Consider the following 7,660-nt stretch of genomic DNA (forward strand, 5'->3'; position numbering starts at 1 on the left):
TTCATTTTTAGGCAGAGATTGAGAATTATGCCTTTTTCCCTCTGTGTATTGACAGATTGCATCTTTACGAGGACTGCAGTTTTCACCCGTCTCTCCACAGTTTAAATGATGCATTAGAGGCCCGGTGAAGTTATCCGCTCAGGGTGAAAAGCACTGCCATTATTCAGGCATTGAAACATCATAATGAATATGGAACACAGGGAGTTCCTGAGGCAAAAGAGAACGCCCTATTTTTGAGCAACCAACTGTGATTCCTAATTAATAATAGATAACTGTGGCATTATTACCTTGTCAGCAGGCACTTTTCTGTTTGTTTGTGTTCATGTAGGCTGTGGTAGTCAGGGATTTACACTTTTCTAATGCGATGTAATGTTACTGAACACAGCTACACATTTCAGTATAGTGATCAGCTCCTCCTTCAACACACTTTCATCTCTATTTGCACTTCCCTGTGGTGTCAGAGCATCTGAGATGCCCGGATAGAGTTGTTGTTTTATGATTTTTATTGCATCTAAACTGGAAAATGGTAATGAGATTGCAGATTTGCGAGGCTGAGCCTTTGTCTTTGTTTGAGGTTATTGCTCGTTTCCCCCATTGACACGTCAAACCTCTCTTTGGTTTTCTTTTGGTCTGAATTGTTACTGATTGTGGGGAGGGTTTGGCTTCCTGTATCTTTTTTTTGTTAACATCTAAATCGGCTGCAGGCTGTTAAAATTACTTTCTCCCTGAGCTGTTGCTTTTCCTCCCTACCTGCCTGAGTCATCTCAACAGCCTGTGTGAAAATTACAGCAAACAATTTGATTTAACTTAAAACTTTAACAACGATATATTGGCGTCTGAACTGTAAGAATGCTTAAGGTAACACATCTATTGTTTATGTAGCTAATGCATTCGGTACGGTTGGGCAACCGCTTGCATGAATGAAATTTTGATGCATGAATATGCCTACCATCTGGGAAAAATATTGACATTGAAAGTACCCTATTTTCTATTAGTGGGAGTTTCTAAATTTACAAAATGAGAACACTTCCTGTGGAACTCATCCAATCTGTAAAACAAACAGTCAGTGGTGAAAATGATGAAAGAGAGGAATACGAGAGAGAGGGGAAAATAACCATGTGTAGTATTTCACAAAAACAAGAAAAATCTGTAATTACTTACTCACCCTCATGCCGTTCCAAAGCAGTTTTTGCTGTTACTTCAATGGAACAGTATTTTTTGTAACTGTAAATTGATTTTTTTTTTACTTTCTACTTTCTGTGTACTGTCTTATGATGTGTTTCTGGCAAAATAACCATCATCATCATCTCCATCACAATCTTCTTCATCAGTCAACATCATCTTCAGTCAACATCATAATTGACCATCATTGACCATCATCATCATCAATCACTATTATCTTCATCACTATCATCTTCGTCAGTCAGCGTTAGGGGTGGGCGATATACCGGTAGACACGATTAACTGGTAGAAATTTTGGACTATCATCTCTATCATGGTTACATGCTCACGTGACGTTGCTGTGCTACATGGTCACAAAAACATATCGTTTGTATGATTTAATCATTACGGTTTAAAAATAAGTGATTTTAAGGCATTGAAATGCAATCAACAGTGAAAGAGAAATCATTTCGCTATATGCGTGTGCAATGAGTTATTTTTGCTGCTTTATAGGCTTTGAACGTTTAAAGACACACTTGTATGTGTTAAAATATCCGTCTTTGCAAGTATCCTCATAAACACAGTAATTTAGGTCTTAAGTGAAAGCAAACAGCTGAAAAAGCCTTGTGTATATTAGATCCAGGCAGCTCTTAAAGTGACAGTCTAATATTAATCAAAAAACAGAAAATCTCTCACTGCTTTTGACTAAATCACTTTTGTAATTTTAATAAGAATATATTGTCTTTGTCACAGTGCAGAATATGCAGTGCATTATTCATTTGATTGCTTTATACAATGTATGTAGCATTTCTTTATTTATTTGTTCTACTGTAGTGTTTTTTTGTCCTGTTGTTTGTAATTAGTTTCTTATTCTTATTTAATCACTGACTGTTTACTTGTCTTCAGTGAGCTTGAGCTTTTTTTTTTTTATTTAAGCTAGTATTAGTTTTTTGTGATATTGACACTGGTGACAAGAATTATTAAATTTCTATGGTATTAACATTTTTTATATCATAAAAACTATTTTGTGATATACAGTATATCGTTACTGTGAAATAAAATTACTCATATCGTGATATAAGATTTTGGTCATATTGCCCACCCGTAGTTATTATTGTCAGTCAACATCATGATGATCTTGATAATAACAGATTATTGTCAGCTTCACCATCATCTTTATGGACATCATGATCATCATCATTCACCATCATCATCATTATCTCCATCACCATTTTCTTCATTAGCCAACGCCATCATCATCATCATCTTTATAACTGACAACATGACCATCATCTGTCATAATCATCATAATCACCATCATCATCATGAGTCAACATCATCATCATGATCATCACCACCACCACCATTGTTGGGTATCATTATGATCATCATCACTGTCATTGTCAGTTACCATCATCATTTTCACCTTCATCATCATCATCAGTAAAATTCATGTTCGTCATTGTCAGGTCACTATCATCATGTCACATAATCGTGATGACATGACCACCATCATCATTGTCTGTCATTATGATCATGACGATCACCTACACCATCATCAGTCAACAGTTTCTTTGTCATTTTCAAGCCACTATTATCATAATAATCAGCATCATCATTGTCAGTCACATCATCATCACCATCATCATTGTCAGTCACATCATCATCATCACTATCACAATCATCATCATCAGTCAACACCATCATGATTTTTTCATTGTCAGTTAGTATTATTAAAATCATCATCCTCATCCGTCACCATCATCATCAGTCAACATTATCATCATGAATATCATCACTGTCAGTCACTATTATTAACATCATATTCATAACCATCACTTGCATTATGACCATTGCTATTGTCAGTCAACATCATAATCATGACCATCACCCCTATCATCGTTATCAGTCATCATAATGATAGTAATGATCATCACTGTCACTGTCAAAACCGTCATTGTCAGTCACTGTCATTATCACCATCACCATTATCATCATCTTCAGTCACCATCATCACTGTCACCATCATCATCCAAATCATCACCCAACATTATCATCACCATCATAACCATCTTTATTATCAACACCATAATCAGAAGATCTTACATTTTCACTTCAGGCTGAGGGGGTTAGAAGCAATATCAAAGTCTCTGGCTAAAGAGGCCTGGCAGCAGTGTTGTAGTAGTTGAGACCAGATGCAACTGGACTTGGACTCGACTCAGATTCGAATGGCAGGCAGTTTTTCTCTTGTCCTGCCCTTTTCTTCAGCTTCCTGTTATGTTTTCCTTATTAACCTTTTATCATTTTCAGTTGTAGACAGATATTTGGCTGTATTTTGTTAATGTTGAAATTCTGCGGCATAATACATTCTAAAGATCAGAGGCTACATGGCTTCTCTTCTTCATAAAGACCTCTCATGAATGAAAACCCACGCCGGTCCGTAACATCACCTAGCAACAGTTAGCCTGTCAGTACGAGCAATTAACTTGTGGTTGAAGGAAGCTTCAAAAGGCACAGAATGTCTTTATCAAAGACCGCTGGATCCTGTGGAAATGCATTGCTGATTAAACAGAAATGTTATTTAAGTTGAAGCTTTTGATTTTTTTTTTTGATGGGTGCTCAATATATACTGCTCTTACACTTAACATTTGCACATTAAACTCTGTAAGAATGTACATATTAAATAGTCCTGGAGAAAAATAAATCAGTCTATAAATAGATAAATAGCATTATTATAATTAATAATATAAATAAAATTACGGTAGCAAAATGAAGTTAAAGTAAAAAAAACTCAAAGGGATTTTAATAGTGATATGTAAAATAAATACATAAATATTAAAATATATCTTAATACATTTATATTTAGATGTTTAATAAATTAAATTTAATGATTAAATAATTTTATATTTTTATTGTGCTGGCAAGATACATTGCATGACTATATTTAGCATAGCCTATGTACTGTTATATTGACACGTACAATAAGACTGTCAGGCCTGTGTTCCTGTCTCTTGTGTTTTGTTCCCCAAATTCTAGTTCTCCCTCGTGTTTCCTTATGCCCATATTTGGTTTGGTTTCCTGTTCTCGTTGTCTCATTATTAGTTGATTCCTCACGCCTGTCTGTCCCTCATTAAGTTTAGTATAAATGTGTAGTCTGCCTCATGTTTTCTTGTCTAGTCTTAAATGTCATTCCATGTGTGTTTCCTGCGCTCCCTATGTTAGTGTTCCTTTTCATTTGGTTTGTTTATTAAAAGTCAAGTTTTGAAAGTCATCTCCTCATTTCCCTCCTACGCACCGTGACAAAGACCATATAAAAAGTTAGATTTTTGAGCATATCAGAAGCACTGTCTGAACTAATTTGACTGACCACAGTTTTCCCGCTTGTATTATGTTTGTAATGCGAAACAGAAACCATACCTAATTCTAATTATGCCAAAGCTAACCAGTGTCGTTAATAAAAGTACAGTGGCATTAACAGTGGACGCCTTGGTGTGCTATTCTGCCCATTATGTTCATAATAATGGCCAATCAATTAAATGCTGTGAAATTACCTGAAGGCAGTAATTGTATTATATGAGCTCTATGTAAGAGCTGCTTTCTAACAGTTCTGCTATTAACAGTCGCTACACAAGGGTAATGAGAGGACTAATTGAAAAATTTTGAACTTTGTACACCGAACCCTGTGGGGCAGCACACAACTGACATGGCTATTGTTCTTTTTTTTCTTCACGCTGTTGCTGTGGTTATTTCCTTTTGTTTTTTTTATGTGCTTGTTTTGTGTATCTTTCAGGACCAGCATTCCCAACATCAACTTTGGTTGGGAAATAGTGGGTTTTGGGCTGGAATCTGCTAGTTGTTTGACTCCGCTTAGCATGACACAGCTGGGAACAGACATGAGTATTGATTGAATTCCCACTGCACATTCTCCTTCCACGCATATGTTGCTGCCAGCTCAACAAATGTGTTAAGGTGGAGCTTATGTGTCTGAGGACTGGCATTAGTGCAACTCATTTTGTGGCCGACAAGCTCCTGAAACTGTACTAACTCAGTGGGAATTTAGAAACGCTGTCTGTCTCACCCATTAAAATCACCCAGATAAATGCACCTGTGGAGACCCCCTGCTGCACCGTCTGCCAGACACGCTCCATATGTGGCTGCTTTTCTTCTCACTCTCTCTTTCTCTCACTTTACACTTCATGTTTCTATTTTGCCTTTATATTGCCTCCTCTTTCCTTTTTTTTCTTCCCCTTTGTCATACTATTTTATATGTGCATTTCTTAAAGGGGTCATGAACTGAGAAACCAAAATTCCCTTGATCTTTTGACATATAAGAGGTCATTGTACTATAAAACATCCTGTAAGTTTCAGAACTCAAATCTTTGTCATTAGTCTAAAAACAGATTATATTGAACGAAGTCTGCCAAAATGATAGCTTGTGGAATGTTCTACTCTATGATGTAATAGTGCGGATAAGCACTGCCTTTGCAGAAGAAGATCAACGCCTGCTGCATTGCTGCCTGTTTAGCCCTGCCCACCGATTTGCACATGTAGCATTTACGAGAGTGGTGAACCCATTGGTCGATGCAGAAACCAAACAATAAAGATGGCCCTGAAGACAAGACACTGTGCAGTACCAAGTTGTGGAAAAACAATGTTTGCGTTGCTTTCCTTCTGATCCCAACGTTAGGAAAGAGTGAATTAACTTCAGAACCAGTTGCGCTCATGAATTTGCAAGCGCAAAGGCAGAACGCGTCTCCATGAAACGGAGCTGCTCATGCGCGAGCAAATAGGTAGCCTAATTCTGATACATGCAATGACTATCCATTATGACATGTAGGCATTTTTATATTTATGTAGCCTACACAATAATAATCTTTTACATTGCAATCCTTTAATTTTTAATATTTGGCATGTTTGTGTGCTGCTACTGTGCATCCCTGTGTGTGTAATAAGCAGAGTGTACATGCGCTGTGGACCCGCCTATTCTAATGCGCTCTTTAAATAACAAAAAAACTACTGCGCCATTGACTTTAGATCAGGTTTTTGTTGGTCAATGGCGCAGTCTATTTTCAGTTCCTCAAAATAGCAACGCGCCAACAATGCACCTGAACACACGTCTGTTTTAGACCAGCACGCCCATGGGTGCACAAATGGGCTCAAATGCATCTGATATTTAAACAACGCGGCGCAGGACGTGAAAATGACAACTGCGTCGGGCTGAAACTAGCAAAAAACCTTTTACATTGCAATCCTTTAATTTTTAATATTTGGCATGTTTGTGTGCTGCTACTGTGCATCCCTGTGTGTGTAATAAGCAGAGTGTACATGCGCTGTGGACCCGCCTATTCTAATGCGCTCTTTAAATAACAAAAAAACTACTGCGCCATTGACTTTAGATCAGGTTTTTGTTGGTCAATGGCGCAGTCTATTTCAGTTGCCTCAAAATAGCAAGGCGCCAGCAATGCGCCTGAACACACCTCGTTTTCAGACCAGCACGCTCATGGGTGCACAAATGGTGCAAATGCATTTGCTATTTAAACAACGTAGCGCAGGACGTGAAAATGACAACTGCGTCGGGCTTAAACTAGCAAAACACACTTGCGTCGCGCCTGGCGCCGCATTGCGCTACGTGTATGATAGGGCCCTAAAAGATGATGCTGTGCCGATTATATTGGATCCAATGTCGCAACACAAACGTGAGTAACTGTTTTCATTACGTGATCACTATTGCTTCGTCTCTTCTTACAGATCGTTTGATATGTATTGAGTTATTTATGCGTTTTTAACCTAAATCACAGCAGCGTCCATCTGTGAACAGGCACGTGAACACAGACATAAAAGGGACAGTCTATGGGGCTTGAGCACCTGCCCTTTTTCTTACTCGAAAGATACTGCCCTTTTTTTCTGGGGAGTGTCTTTTTTTATATATAAATGAATATATGTAGGCTATAGCTATATGGGCGCGTGTGTGTGTGTTTCTGTTTGCGCACAGCTTTCCCTGACAAACTAATAAAAAAATAGAAATATCAGGACGGGTCGGGAAATGTTGAGACTGTGGAGTTCCGACGTCCCTCCGCGCAGGCGCAGCACAGCAGTGTAGCACACATTGATCGGCACATGCGCATCAGGCAGAGAGCCGCAGAAGTGAAGCCCTCCCTCCCTTTCCAGTTGTGTTTGTCTTAGTGTGGAGGTGAGTGGTGATGAACAAAAGACTAAAAGCTACCTCTGCCTTGAATTTACAGCTAATTACCCAAAAGACAAAAGGCAATTATAGTTAATTTGTCTTGCTAACATCCATGACTCATGAGAGCTACATGATTCAGTTCACTGCATGATTCAGTTTATTAAAATGCATTTAGAATGATCACAAAATTCAAGATATGGGGGCAGAAATGTATATATTTATATCATTTCATATCGTTAATCAGTATCACGCGAAGACTGACGTTTTTTTTCCACCAAAAAGCAGCATGATTACAAATGTGATATTGATTTTATA

The sequence above is a fragment of the Sinocyclocheilus anshuiensis genome, unplaced genomic scaffold, assembly GCF_001515605.1.
Source record: "Sinocyclocheilus anshuiensis isolate Anshui unplaced genomic scaffold, SAMN03320099.WGS_v1.1 scaffold93, whole genome shotgun sequence".
NCBI lineage: Eukaryota > Metazoa > Chordata > Actinopteri > Cypriniformes > Cyprinidae > Sinocyclocheilus > Sinocyclocheilus anshuiensis.